General features: G+C 44.1%; 1 long non-coding RNA gene across 1 annotated transcript; it reads right to left on the reverse strand.

Annotated features, from left to right (window-relative positions):
* Window positions 1-827: 827 nt before the first annotated feature.
* Window positions 828-12,409, reverse strand: LOC143268536 (uncharacterized). Its single transcript, XR_013044594.1, has 3 exons — window positions 12,185-12,409; window positions 8,236-8,341; window positions 828-1,111 (listed from the first exon to the last, which is right to left on the reverse strand). It is a non-coding gene; the product is annotated as an uncharacterized LOC143268536 (long non-coding RNA).
* Between the last annotated feature and the right edge of the window lie 1,416 nt (window positions 12,410-13,825).

Raw genomic sequence — 13,825 nt, forward strand, 5'->3', positions numbered from 1 at the left:
CTTTTCTAATTTTAATTTTTTTTTTTTTCAAGACAGGGTTTCTCTGTGTAGCTTTGCTCCTTTCCTGGAACTCACTCTGTAGCCCAGGCTGGCCTCGAACTCACAGAGATCTGCTTGGCTCTGCCTCCCAAGTGCTGGGATTAAAGGCGTGCACAACCACTGCCCAGCACTCTTTTCTTTTTCTTTCGTTTTTTTCTGCTTTTTTTTTTTGTTGTTGTTGTTGTTTTTTGAGATAGGGTTTCTTTGTGTGGCCCTGGCATTCCTGGAACTCCCTCAGGAGACTTGGCTGGCCTCGCCTCTGCCAGGCTCTCTTGTTTTCTTGATAAAAGAGTTCTTATCAAATTGTATCCAATCAGTACTTTTTAAGACTTTTAAAGTCTTTTGTTAATGTCTGGTTCCTCAAGAAATTATTTTTCCCAAGGTCGGACATTTAGGCAAAAGCTATCACTCCCTTGGGGGCTTGAAGGAAGTTCCTATTTGCTTAAAAAAAAAAAGGAGGGGGGGTCATTCTCCCTATCTCTGGCAAGAGGAGCCCCACCCCAAATCCCAAGCCCCCTTCTCCTGTATCTTTCCCGTCATTTCTCCTTGCTTTCCCAGTGACAACCATGGCAGTTTGGAATAACCTTTTCCCTTTTCATCCAGAGTGGCAATTTTGGTTTCTTTACTGTGCCCATTTTCATTCAGGTAACTGTGCTTCCTGACCTCCAGGTTCTCCCAGCATCTCACAGTCTCTACCTGTTACAGTTTATGGCTGGCATTCACGGCCGTCTACCCGGAACTCTCCACCCCGGGGCTGGGCTGCCCTTCCCCCTGTATAATCCACACATTTTGGTTACCTGACCTTTTTGCACCTTTGCCCCCTTGGCTGCTGAACTTGATGCCCTTTTCCCCACACGGCCCAGCTCAGTCTGGTCAGGTCCACCCTGGACTCTCCCAGAAGTCTCTGCCTCTGGCTATGATCCCCCACGTATCCACAACAAGCCTTCTCTTCCGCCATACCTGGGAGCAGTCATGTCCTTTCCTTTATTTTTGTTTCTTTTTTCCATTCCATTAATGCCTCCTGGGTACTTGCAAAAGCCTTCCTGGCAGAGGTCACACAGGGTCAAGCTTCCTGGAGATAAACAGGATTACCACAAAATTTCCGACTGATCAGAGATGCTGAGATGGGAAAGTACAGAGGAACAGTCAACAGAGATGTAGTTGATGAAAACAGGGGAGGGGGATGGGATCTGCATCCGCAGGTCAAGGGTGCATCCTGGTTCGTGTCCAGAAGCGAGATGTGGCCTTGGTTCTGTCCTGACTGGAGGCCAGAAATGTCAGAAGTTAGTTTGGTTCCTGCTCTGATTTCTTGTTATCTGTCTTCTCCTTTTACTCAACCCAAATGAGCCCCACTGCCTGGAAGCTACAGATGAGGATTTGACCAAAACTAAGACGCCCCTGGGCACTTCATGGATGGGCTTAATGGGATGACCAGCTTATTGCACCATATCTCGCTGCAGTCTTTCCATAAGTCCTATAAAAAGTGACCCTAGTCTAGCAAATTGAGAGCACCCCATTTTCTGGGATCTGCCTTGTCTTTTGTCTTTCTTTTGCATGCTCATATATAATTCTATAATTAAAAATGCTTCGTAAACTTATCCTTCCAATGATGGCTATCTTTGCCCAACTCTAGTCTAAATTCACTCTTCTTCTGTTTATGAAATTCATTGTTGAAGTTGTGAGCCAAAGGACACTACGGTACTAGCTTGGGGTAGCTGTGGCTCTTGATTTACCCTGCACCTTAGCTGTGCGAAGCATGCACACCTGCGTCTAGGAAGCCTCCACCATACCCAAGAACTCTCATTTCTCCCATTTCATAATTTTGTGGTGCAAAGTATAGAATACATGAGGGACATAAAAGTAAATGAGACCAGAAGAAATAGATTGAGGCCAGCTCATTAGTACTAACAAGTTTAGACTTTCTTCTCGAAGTAATTGGGAGCTGAGGAAAGCTGCTGAGCAGAGGGCATGAACTGTGTTTCAGAACAATTACTCTGGTGGGCCCAGGGGGAATAGATGGGGCCAGAATGAAGCAGGGAGGCTAATTAGAATGTTTTAATTGTCTAGTGAGAAATGATGGATACTTGATCGAACAGAACAGAAGCCATAAATAGGAAATGCTTTTCAAAAAAGGAAAAGGTAACTGAACCTGGTGAGTGGATCGATCAGAGAAGCATTTGGATGCATGAAGGAGAATTTCTGCTGAAAGGGCCTTAGCGTACAGATGCTCGGGGCTCCTGTCTGTTCAAAAGCTTACCATTATCAGCTGCAATATTTCTCAGTTCTCTAGGCTTTTCTCTCTTACAGGCAAATGACCTCCTCCAGAGACTATTTTAGATATGATTGGCCAGAACTGGGTCACATGGCCGTCCTTTACAGCAGTAGAGGCTGATAAAGAGGGCAGGACAAGTGTCTCTAAGATGTGCAAGCACAGGGAAATGTGGAGAACCCATTTGGATTGGGTTATGCACACCTCCCTTTTATAACATGCATTTGGCAGCTTAACACCTTTACCTGCAGATTCTATGAACTCTTTGTCAAATAATGCACCTAGCGACCTCAGAACCCCCTCAAACATCCACCTGCTGCTACATGTTCTGTACTCCCAATTCTGAGAAATAGTGTAGATGTCTCCATCCTTAGTAACAATGAAAGGCAGACAGTTTCTTCTCAAGAGTACCTGGGTATGAAGAATAGAAGTATTGATCAGGCCTAAACCAGTTTGGGTTACAGTAGGACAAAACTATATCCTCAAACTTTTAGAGAGATTTACCTATATGGTAATGTATAATTGGACATGCATATGAACAAAATCAAATGCATTATGGGAAAGGATATGCACAGTAGAAAAAATTACATGATATAATCTATTCATTAAAATTGAGACTTTTCCTATGCTACACTTCAAATTTCTCTTTCTCTCAAACACCATAAAAGGAAGCCCCAAACCTTTACTGAAGCCCTTGAGTATTCCCAGTCGTGTGGCTCACTGACAACCTTGACAGGGTGTCCCTCTCTGATTTGTACTGCCACTGTCCCCAAACAAAGCTACCTGGTTACCTCTGCCAATCTGTGTGAGCCCTTATCTTCAGTTCTTTGGAACTGAACCTAGAGACACCCAGCCCAGGCTCTGACGATCAGTAACATTTCCGTTACCTTTGACTCACCGTGGCCCGCAGCTCCGGAGGCGATTCACATTGTCCTGGGAAGACAATTATTATCAAGTAATACATAGACACTGGCCGTTCAGTGGGTAATCAATAGAGCTTGCTGCAGTAACTAATTGGATAATGATTGCAATGGACTGAAGAGCGTTCTTCCAAACCTCCTGTCTGTTAAATGAGGAAGGGAAGTGTTCGTTCACTATTGAGAGGAGCTGAGATATATTTCAGGTAATCAACTTTATTAATTCTGGCCACTCAGAGCTGGGGAAGCTGGAATCGGAGATCCAACAGCAACTCAAAGAAGAAAGGAAGTTTCTTACTTTTATAGATGTTAGAGGTGAAGTGTCTCTGAGCTTAGACAGGCGAGGTCTCTGAGTTTAGAGTAGAGAGCTGAGTTTACAGTATTAGGGGAGGAAGTAGATAAGATATAAGGCCTTAATATGGGAAGCTAATTCTATTATCCTGTCCTACCATGGTGCTGGTACATGCTAGGAGTTAAGCAACTTAGAGAAGGTACTATATAAGATATAAGGTGTGGCTGATCCCTTCTAGCGGGTCAGCCTCTGTGATCTAAAACTGGATAACCAGAATATTAAAACAGGGTCCAGGCTGGGGCAATGGCTCCATGAGTAAAGTGCTCATCCAATAAGAATGGAGACTTGGGTTTGGATCCCCAACACACAGGTAAAAGCTGGACACAGTGGCACATCTGTAACCAGAGCATTGTGGGGAAGGAAGGTTGATCCTAGGGACGTGCTGGATAGCAGGTTTAGATAAAACTGTGAGATCAGGTTCAATGAGAGACCCTATCTAAAAGAAAAACAAAAAAACATGTAGTAGAGAATGATAAAAAGAAGACACTCATCATTGACCTCTGGCCTCACATGTGCACACACAGGCAAGTGCTCCTACACACTTGTACATGCCCCCCACCCCCACTGTAACAGTGTCTATCAGTACCTTGGTGGAAGAACTGAGGTCAACAGCAAATTGGAAATATTCTGCCATGCAGATAGTCAACTGCATTGTTGTGGACAATGGTGCTGTGGTAAAAACGTATCTGTGGACATCCTAAAAACAAACACATTTCCACCTAAATAGATGTCCACTGTTGGTGTTTTGTTTTGAGTGCTGGTGGTTAAACCCAGGACCTTGTGCATTCTAAACGCAGGTTCTACCTCAGAGGTACACTCTCTAGCCCTACTGCCTGTTTTTGCCAAGAAAGATTTGATGGGGGCACAATTAAGTTTCAGCTTGTTTCATTGGCAAGTAGTGTCCCTTTTGAAATGGAATAAATGGATTGAGTTCGTGTATTAGAAAAGGAAAACTGTATCTAGATAAATTAGGATTATGATTGTTATCAGTTACTAAGTATCAGAGCCTGGGCTGTGACATCTTCAATAAGCTACGTTTGGCCACCCGTCCTTAATAAGCCAATTAAATAAACCAGTTATACTGAAAAGCAGATTGATTCACTGTGACCACAGTAGATTAGAAAGAAGAACAAAGAGACCTAGCAATCCCCCCAACTCCATGTTCAGTGCCCTAACCTGAGCGTAATGTGAAAGAGAAGGTGAGGGATGCACCGTTCAGCAACCCCGTTCATGCTGTGGTCCCACCTGTATTGCCTACCTCCAATGTCTCCTGCACGATGGTCTGACAAGTTGTCAGTGCTGTGTGAAAGTCCTTTGCTCCTTTTTACTGGGAGGCAAGTCCCCCCTCGGGCTAGTACCAAGCTTCCGCTTTTTTGTTATCCCACCATGAAATTCTTAGGGGAAATTCTAATTCTTGAGGTGTCTTGTTTTGATAGCCTAGGTTGTCAGAGTGAGGGATGCAAGTGTCTCTTTTGACAGCCTCACTCTTCCCAGACACGCAGGCTACAGGATGAAGTCATACTGAATTAGGATGAACACTAACCCAAGGGGTGTCCTTACAAGTGTCAAACATGCACAAACCCAGAACTGGTTTGCTGTGGGATGTCTTTCTGTATGCTGTGAATATGTGCGGCTCCCATTGGATAATAATAAAAGCTGTTTGGGGCTATGGCAAGAAAGCTTACAGCCGGGTGGGAAATCCAAGCAGAGATACAGAGAGAAGAAGGGAGGAGTCGGGAGAGATGAGAGCCCGCCCGCCGCCGAAGGAGCAAGATGCCAGCAGACCAGCAATGCCACGGCCACGTGGCAACATACAGATTGATAGGAATGGGTTAGTTTAAGATGAAAGAGCTAGCTAACGAAAAGCTTGAGCCATAGGCCATATTGTTTGTAATTAATATAAGCTCTGAGTCATCACTTTATAAGCAGCTGTGGGTCAGACGGGATCGAGAAACTCCTGGCTAGAGCAGAGAATGAGTTCGTGGGATTGGTTCATCTGGGCTTTCTAACTGGCCCTAGTCAAAGGTAGCCCCCTACCCTCCAACATAGACTGGATTATAGGGCCCCCATTCTCAGGTGTCAGCTGAAACAGACAGTATTCTTTTAACAGTCGTTCACTCTCAAGACAGGACAAGAGACTGGAGTCGTTATGACACCTGGAGTTGCTGAGACTCAGCTGGTGTTCGTTCAGTCTTTTAAAAAGGGTAGAGGAGAGGAAAGAGGGTATAGACTCATCTGTGCTGAAAGTCCCCTGGTGTCTTTATAGAGCAAGTGCAAAGCCTAGCTCTGCAGAAAGCTCAGAGGAGCCCAGTTGGAGTTTGGGTAAGGAAAGTGTCTTTGCTGTAATAGACAGACATAGAGATAAAAGGCCATGTCCACATGGAGGTAGAGATTGAGGACATTTTACCACAAACCAAGAATTAGCTAAAGACCCAAGGAAGGAGCCTCCCGCGGGAATGGGAATGAACATGGCTCTTCTGAGGCTGATTTCTCTTTTTCTGTTTTCACTAATTTTCATTCACCGTGTGTTTGTATGTGTGCACACAAGCTCTCAAGTGTCATGCACATGGAAGTCAAAGGACAGTTTGTAGGAGTCAGTTCTCTCCTCCCACCGCTTGGGTTTGGAGGACTGAACTCAGCTCACCAGGCTTGGCATAGGCACCGTTACCCTCTGAGCCATCTCACTGGCCCATGGCTTCCTTTACTTCTCCTTTTTCCATGCTGGTGTGGCAGGAGAGAGCAATTAACATACGAAAGAAGCCGCTTGCCAGAGGAAGGCTGGCAACCCCTACCACCAGAGGTAGATGCTTCATCTGAGAAAGTCAATGCTACATAAATGACCTTATAAGGTCAAGATGCTGCCCCCTACTTCTGTCCCCAACACACAATGGCTCTTTAGAGGCAGCCCTGTCCCAGTTCTCTGGCCCATTACCATTCTTGGGAATGCCTTTTCTTTTCTTTCTTCCTTTCTTTCTTTCTTTCTTTCTTTCTTTCTTTCTTTCTTTCTTTCTTTCTTTCTTTCTTTCTTTCTCTCTCTCTCTCTCTCTCTCTCTCTCTCTCTCTCTCTCTCTCTCTCTTTTTTGTTTGTTTTTTGTTTTTTCAAGACAGGGTTTTTCTGTGTAGCTTTGGAGCCTGTTCTGGAACTAGCTTTGTAGACCAGGCTGGCCTCGAACTCACAGAGATCCACCTGCCTCTGCATCTCAAGTGCTGGGATTAAAGGCATGTGCCATGACTGCCTGGAGGGAATGCCTGTCTATTATTTAATAACTACCTCTATTTCTATCATAATCCCTGTGTGTCTGGTCTAATTTTTGGTTCTTCCCATATCCAGGAGGAAGTGTTAGAGCTACACAGAGAGGCCAGACAGACCTTGAAAAGATAGGCATTCTGGATTCTCCAACGGCTCTTTCCATTTGACCATACATTTGTCGGAACACATTTCTACACAGCTGACCGTTCTTCAACAAACCTAAACATTGAACCATCTTTCCCCGGGGCCTTTATATCTTCATAAGGCTTCTGTGCTGTCACATACACCGGTTATGTTTTTTTCTTGTTAACCTGTCATTTATTACGGGGATGTCAGCTGCGGTACTCATGGTATCACACCTTCCCATGATATTGACACAATGGGTTGAATATGTTGACTGGGAGACATGAGGTTGGGGGTGCTGAGAAAGAATGAGGATAAAGAATTTAGAACTGAGAAATGAAAGGAAGAATAAAGACATCAAAGGGAAGGGGAGGCAGATTTCATCAATAACTAATAAAAGAGTTTAATTATAGGTTTAGTCGACCAATTCAACACTTTCATTTCCTTTACAAAACCGAGGTTCCATGCCCATTTGGAAACAATAGAAGAAGAGTTAGCATCGTTGAGGGCTAATGAAGTTAGTCTACAAGGGCCAATGAATGTCCAGAAACTACGTTTGGAAAGAGTCATTAGCGGCAATTTGATTTCCCATTTGCCTCAGTAGCAGATTTAGTAACACTTTCTAAACTGCACTGTGGATTTCTGTCTCTATTAGTGTTTGTTTTTAATAAGAAAACAATAAGCCCAGAGTACAGTGTTGCTCTTTTCTTGGTGCTCCTAATATAATTTGTTCATATTGGTCTTACATTTATCCCACTGCATTGTCATTATCCTTTGGTCTCCCCCTCCAAATTGTGAGGTCCTTAATGTTATTTTCATATCAACCATCTAGCATGACAGTCAGCAGTTAATTAATTTATTTGACAGCTGTCTGGTGCATTGCAGTAACAATAGTGGTTAAGAGCACAGACTCTAGTGCTAGGATGCCCTGGAGAAATCCCAGTTATACTTTTTATGAGCTTTGTGACCATAGGCAAATTGGTGAACCTGTCTGTGACCATGACTCTGTTCCCTTATCATAATGTAGAATATAGTAATCCTCTTGTCTTAGTCAAGTCAGAATAATATTATATGGGTGGCTAAGACAACAAACATCTATTTCTCATAGCTCTGAAGACTGTAAAGTATCCAAGGTCACAATGGCAGCAGAGTCAGTGTTATCCAGCTTATTCGAGGCAGCCTCCTTCTTGCTATGTCTTTGCATGCAGGGATTTTGTTTCTCTGGTGCCTCCTGTTATACAGGCACTAATCTCACTCATGTAGGTTCCACCCTCAAAAAACACACCTTTAATCCCAGCAGTCATAAGGCAGAGGCAGGTAGATCTCTGTGATTTCAAGGTCTTCCTGGTCTTCATAATGATTTCCTAAACAGCCAGGACTATAGAAAGACTCTGTCTCAAAAAAAAATTAAAATTACTTGTTTGTGGCAAATGAATCATATTAGAGTAAGAGCCTTGTCCATTGAGTTCTCCTCCACCCCATACTTTACACAGACCTGTATACTGCTGTGGAACAATGCTTTTGTACATTGGTTTAATAAAATGCTGATTGGCCAGTAGCCAGGCAGAAAGTATAGGCAGGATAAGCAGACAAGGAGAGTTCTGGGAAGAGGAAGGCTGAGTCAGGAGATACCAGTTCACTGTCCAAGGAGCAGCATGTAATGGCACACACAAGTAAAGCCACAGAAAGCATGGCGACATATAGATTAACAAAAATGGGCTGAGTTTAAGTGTAAGAGCTAGTCAGTAGGAAGCCTGAGCTAATGGCTGAGCAGTTTTATCAATATAAGCCTCTGCGTGTTTACTTGGGTCTGAGTGGCTACCTACTGCATAGGACACAGGGAAATTTCAGCTACAGTATACACTAGAGACTAGTAACAGTCTGTTAAAGGAATAAGTTGATGAGTGATCCATTTTACTTGTTAAAGTTCAGCTGAAGTCTTTCTTATGTACCTACCATTGAAGCTTCTGGTTCAGAGTTAAAGAAAGCCAAGATGTAGTAACAATAGATTTTCAAGCAAACCCAGGAAAGAATGGCTCCCTGTCATTCCTGGGGCTAAATCCTCGAGCATATGCTAACACCTCTGCTCCTGGGGCCTTCTGTTTCTATGGTATCGAGGGAGCAATTCTAACTGCACACCTTCTGTTCTGACTTTGATTTCCTGCTTTTTAGGGCAACTGTGACATGGGAATAACTAATAGTAATATGTCCTTAGGGAGAGATGGGTCCACTCATCATGGAACAAGGTTATCTCAGATGAATTTTTCTTGTGTACAATTCGTATCACTGAAGAATCAATGTTGAAGACTTGACTATTTTGAAATCAGTCTCTGTATTGGGATACCACAAAGCTTTATGGAGTTTCATAGCATTACGTTTCAAACTAGGGCTGGAGACATGGCTCAGTGCTTAAGAGTGTGCACTGCTCTTACCGAGGATCTGAGTTTCACTCCTAGAACCTCATCAGGCAGTTCAAAGCTGCCTGTAACTCTAGTTCCAAGAGGCCGCACACCTTCTGGACTCCTTGGGCATATGCACCCACACTTGTACACATAATGAAAATAAATCTTGTGAGAAAAGTTTCAAAACGAAAATGAAAACCTCTGTGTGTAGCATAAACACAACATACGCCCTGCTTTTGTCCTACCATCCTTCTGCATATTTGCCCAAAAAGGACAGGATCCCAGGGAAAGTGTGTATCCATTTTAATCATTTCTAACGTGCTGTCTGCGACAGTTCACAGTGCCGCAGTCAGAGAGGATGGGATCACCTTTCTGTTTCCTTAAGGTCGCCAAGGACAGACAAGCTCAGGACATCCGGTATTTGTCAGAACCAGAAGGGCTGGCTGGTGCGGGAACAGTGACAGATCTGCTCCAGGCTCAGCTCATTTGACTGAAGAATGTGTGTCCCCTTCTGACATTTATCAAAAGAAATTCGATTTCATAAAAAGAAGGATGTCAAATAATAGTCCACTGCTTACACTCAACCTGCTACTGCGAAAAGGGCTGATGGGGGCCACAAGGGGGAAGGGGAGACGGCAGAGAAAGCTGTGCTGGCGAGAAACAAGGTGGAAGGTCGGGGTGCCGTACGGAGGCTTGAATACCTTCATGATTAAATGGTTTGGGAGAATCATTCGAGTGGTCTATCCTTCGGAACACCGGTTTCCATGGTCTCCAGATGCAAGGAATGACAGAGCGGGCTTTTTGCTGTCACTGGGCTGCACTTTGACTGTATCAGGGAGGGAAGTTAATGGAACCTGGCCAACCCCCAAAGCACCAGGAACAGTGACATGTACCCTGCGGGCTAGTAATCAATACTTCTTATAGTGATGATGAGATTTTTTTCCCTCTGGCAGAAAAGGGCATTCTGGGTCAGAAAAGTAAACAAATGAAACCAAAGTTATAAAAGAAGCATTAGAGAAACAGAAGTCAGATCAAATCAAAGGAGGAATTCTAAAAGGTACAGTGATGAGGCTGACAAAATGCTGAGGCGAGTGATGATGTTTGACCAGACTCCATAAAAACATGGGACTAAGTAACAAATTAAATCCCTTTCTCCGTGAGGGGTTTCTGCAGGACATCAGCAATTAGGCTGCCTTCTAGAAAAGGCAGGAAACCTGATTAAGGGATCCACAAAGCCAGGGTAGGGAAGATAGGTTTAACACTGGGAGGTAAGCCGCCAACTGTTATGCAAATTGACTTTTCCCAAAATGCTGGATAATTTCATCAAGAACTGAAATACGCTTTGATTTTTTTTCACATGATGTTCTCAGGCCTTGACACCTCCACCCCCACCCCCATCCCCTACCCAGGTTTGGCAATAAGAGCCAGAGAAGGTTCTTCTTATGCAAACGCCATTCACATTTATATTCCAGTCAGTGTCTGCTGAGGAAGTCTGGAGATGCTACCCAAAATATGGCTAGAAATACGATTTGCTTCTTTGCTACAGTCTTCAAGGGTCTGGAAGTGTTTACAGTAAGGGGGACTGACTGGCAGCTTGTGAGACTGAAGAGGAGTGCAGGAAATACCTACTACAGGGTTGGTATTTGACCTCCACTGAATCCTGTAGTCTACAATTCAAACACAAGCTCATTTAAGAATAGAGACTCTTAAGAACCTGCTAAAAGGCAGATTTCTGTGAGTTACAGGCCAGCTGAGGCTGTATTGTGAGACTCTGCTTCAAAAACCCCAAACAAACAACAACAACAAATCTGCTAATATTAGTTAGAAAAAATAAAAAAATACCCAGTGCATTTCCCCACAAGGACTGCACTGTGTTCAAAGATAGGAAACCAGGAATCCAGCAAATGTCTTATCATTAAATTCAACACCCAAACTTCTGCTTACTCTGAGCTTTTCAAATTCAAGGTCCTAAAAAGTTATGCAGACTATTCAGACCTTTGTGTATATGCAGGTCTGGCATTGTGAGAGCTAAAGTTATGTTTTAAGTTTAACTACTGTGCCTATGAGAGCCATAAAACAAAAATACCTCTATACTGTAAACTCCTTGCCCAAAGACAGATAGTTCCCAAAATGCTGAAGGCTGTTGTTCATATAAGGAAACAAGCCACATGTTTTTGCTCCTGTAAACAAGTTTGTTTGACCAAATTGCCGTAGAGATGCTTGATCACATGTAGGTGGGAAGTATGCAGGCAGGAAATGCATCAGGATGTATGCTTGCCCCTGATTGGATGTAGGCAGGAGGTACATAGGCAGGAAGTATGTCAGGATATAGGCTTGCTCCTGATTGGACCTAATGGGAAATACTTATTCTTGTGGATTTGTCTTTAAAACCCTCTGCAAAATATAACTCGCCATTTTCTGGGAATCCCAGAATGGCCCTGGCCAGAGTCCATCACCTTGGCCAGTATTTAATTAAAGCTTGCTTCAAATTTGGCTCAAAAAAATGTGGTAGTGGTCTTAGTCTCAACCAGTGGGGTTAGCAGCATCTTTCCCTGTGTAAATCAAACAGTCCCATTCCCTTGTGAGGTCTCTCTGCCCCAGAGAGATGCTAAGAATTGCCATCTAATCAGTTGTCTGGGTGGCATTCTTGAGTCATCTTCACAATTAGTCAAATGTTGAAAATTTGCGCTGGGCTGCCCAGAAACATTTGCATGAATTCTTATGAATACAGTTTTCAGAATAAAGAATTAGAGAAAAAGAGACAAAACAGACTAATACACAAGTTTTTAACATTTTAAAGGAGATGAGAGCCAGATGGTAAGTTGGACTTACATCCACACACTCCTCTCACAAGTTCCGAACTCTGCTGCTAAGCGCAGAAGTGGTGGCAGACATCATGGGCTCGTCTGTGGTTGACCCCACTTTCTCCATCCTCTTTATTTTTGTTAGTCTAAAACAGTGGGATTCATTGTGACAATTCACATACACACGTGACAGATTTCGATCATATTTGTCCAGTTGCCATCACCATTTCCCCCGGTCCCCATGAAAGATAAATGGTGCTGGTGGTGGCACTGGTTACCACGTGGAAAAGTCACCAGCCACGGCCATGACTACCTCGTTACAGAGAGCTTTATTAGGAGGAAGAGAGAGTGGGGTACAAGAGAACCAGGCCTGGGAAGGAGCACGTGCGGAGGGCAGAGAGAAAGATGGGGGGGAGCAGAGAAGGGGGGGTCTGTGTCCGGCTTTTTAGGGCTCCCGGTATGGAGCTACACCACGCAGCCGCACGCACATGGTCGCCAGTGTACCCTAATGATGTAAGACGCAAGACCTTTTGCTTAACTCCTGAACTGCACATGTGCAGTCATGTAGCAGGAGTGAGGGCAGAATTCTAACACCCCATCTTCCCTAGGATCCCCCTCTTACATTTTTAAAAAAAAGATTTTAGATGTGAGAGAAAATATATGACATTTGGGGGTTTTTGTTTGTTTGTTTAATGGGATTAATCCACAGAGTCTGTTTAACAATAATAGGAATTTATTTGGGGGTAAACTCACAACCACAGGAGATTTGTTGTAGGATCCGGGAAAACTGAGCTATGTCCCACGCTGAATGGCTTGGTCCGAGATCTCAGCATCCAAAACCATGAGGTAGCCAAGAGAGAGGGCGTAAGTGCATCCCAAGTCTTAAGGGTTCCCGGTGGCCACGCCCCAGGGCCAGGTGCCTCAAGGTCATAGCAGGTGAAACAGTTACAGCTGCCCCACTGGGGACATTGCTTCAGGGCGTGGCTCAAACAGCCACCCACCACATTTGTTTGTTTGGTTGGTTTGGTTTGGTTTTTTTTGCATCTGACTTATTTCAGTTAACAATGATTTCCACCTGAATGTGGGTGACAGTTGTGTGGCTTGGGCAGTATGTGGGGCCACTAGTAGTAGTGGGACCAGGATTTATCCCTAGTGCATGAACTGGCTTTTTGGAGCCCATTCCCTATGGAGGGACACCTTGCTCAGCCTTGATACAGGGGGGAGGGGCTTGGTCCTGCCTCAACTTGATATGCCAGACTTTGTTGACTCCTGATGGGAGGCCTTACCCTCTCTGAGGAGTAGATGGGGTGGGGATGGGGAGGGGGAGGGGAGAAGGTGGAGGGGGAGTAGGAGGAGGAGGGGAGGGAGGGAGAACTGTGGTTGGTTTGTAAAATGGAAAAAAGAACACACACACACACACTTTTAAATAAAACAAAAAAACAATAATTTTCACCTCCAGCCTTTTCCTGCAATGACATGATTTCATTTTTTCTTTTCTTTTTATGTTATTCTTCTCTCATATATTACATCCCAACTTCAATCCCCCCCCCCATTTCCTCCCTGTCCTTTCCCCCTGACCTCCCCTCTTTTCCAGATTCACTTTTCCTCCATTTCCCTTCAAAAAAGAGCAAGCCTCCCAGGGGTATCAACCAAACATGGCATATCAGGC

Source organism: Peromyscus maniculatus, chromosome 14 (assembly GCF_049852395.1).
Source record: "Peromyscus maniculatus bairdii isolate BWxNUB_F1_BW_parent chromosome 14, HU_Pman_BW_mat_3.1, whole genome shotgun sequence".
In the NCBI taxonomy this organism is placed as follows: domain Eukaryota; kingdom Metazoa; phylum Chordata; class Mammalia; order Rodentia; family Cricetidae; genus Peromyscus; species Peromyscus maniculatus.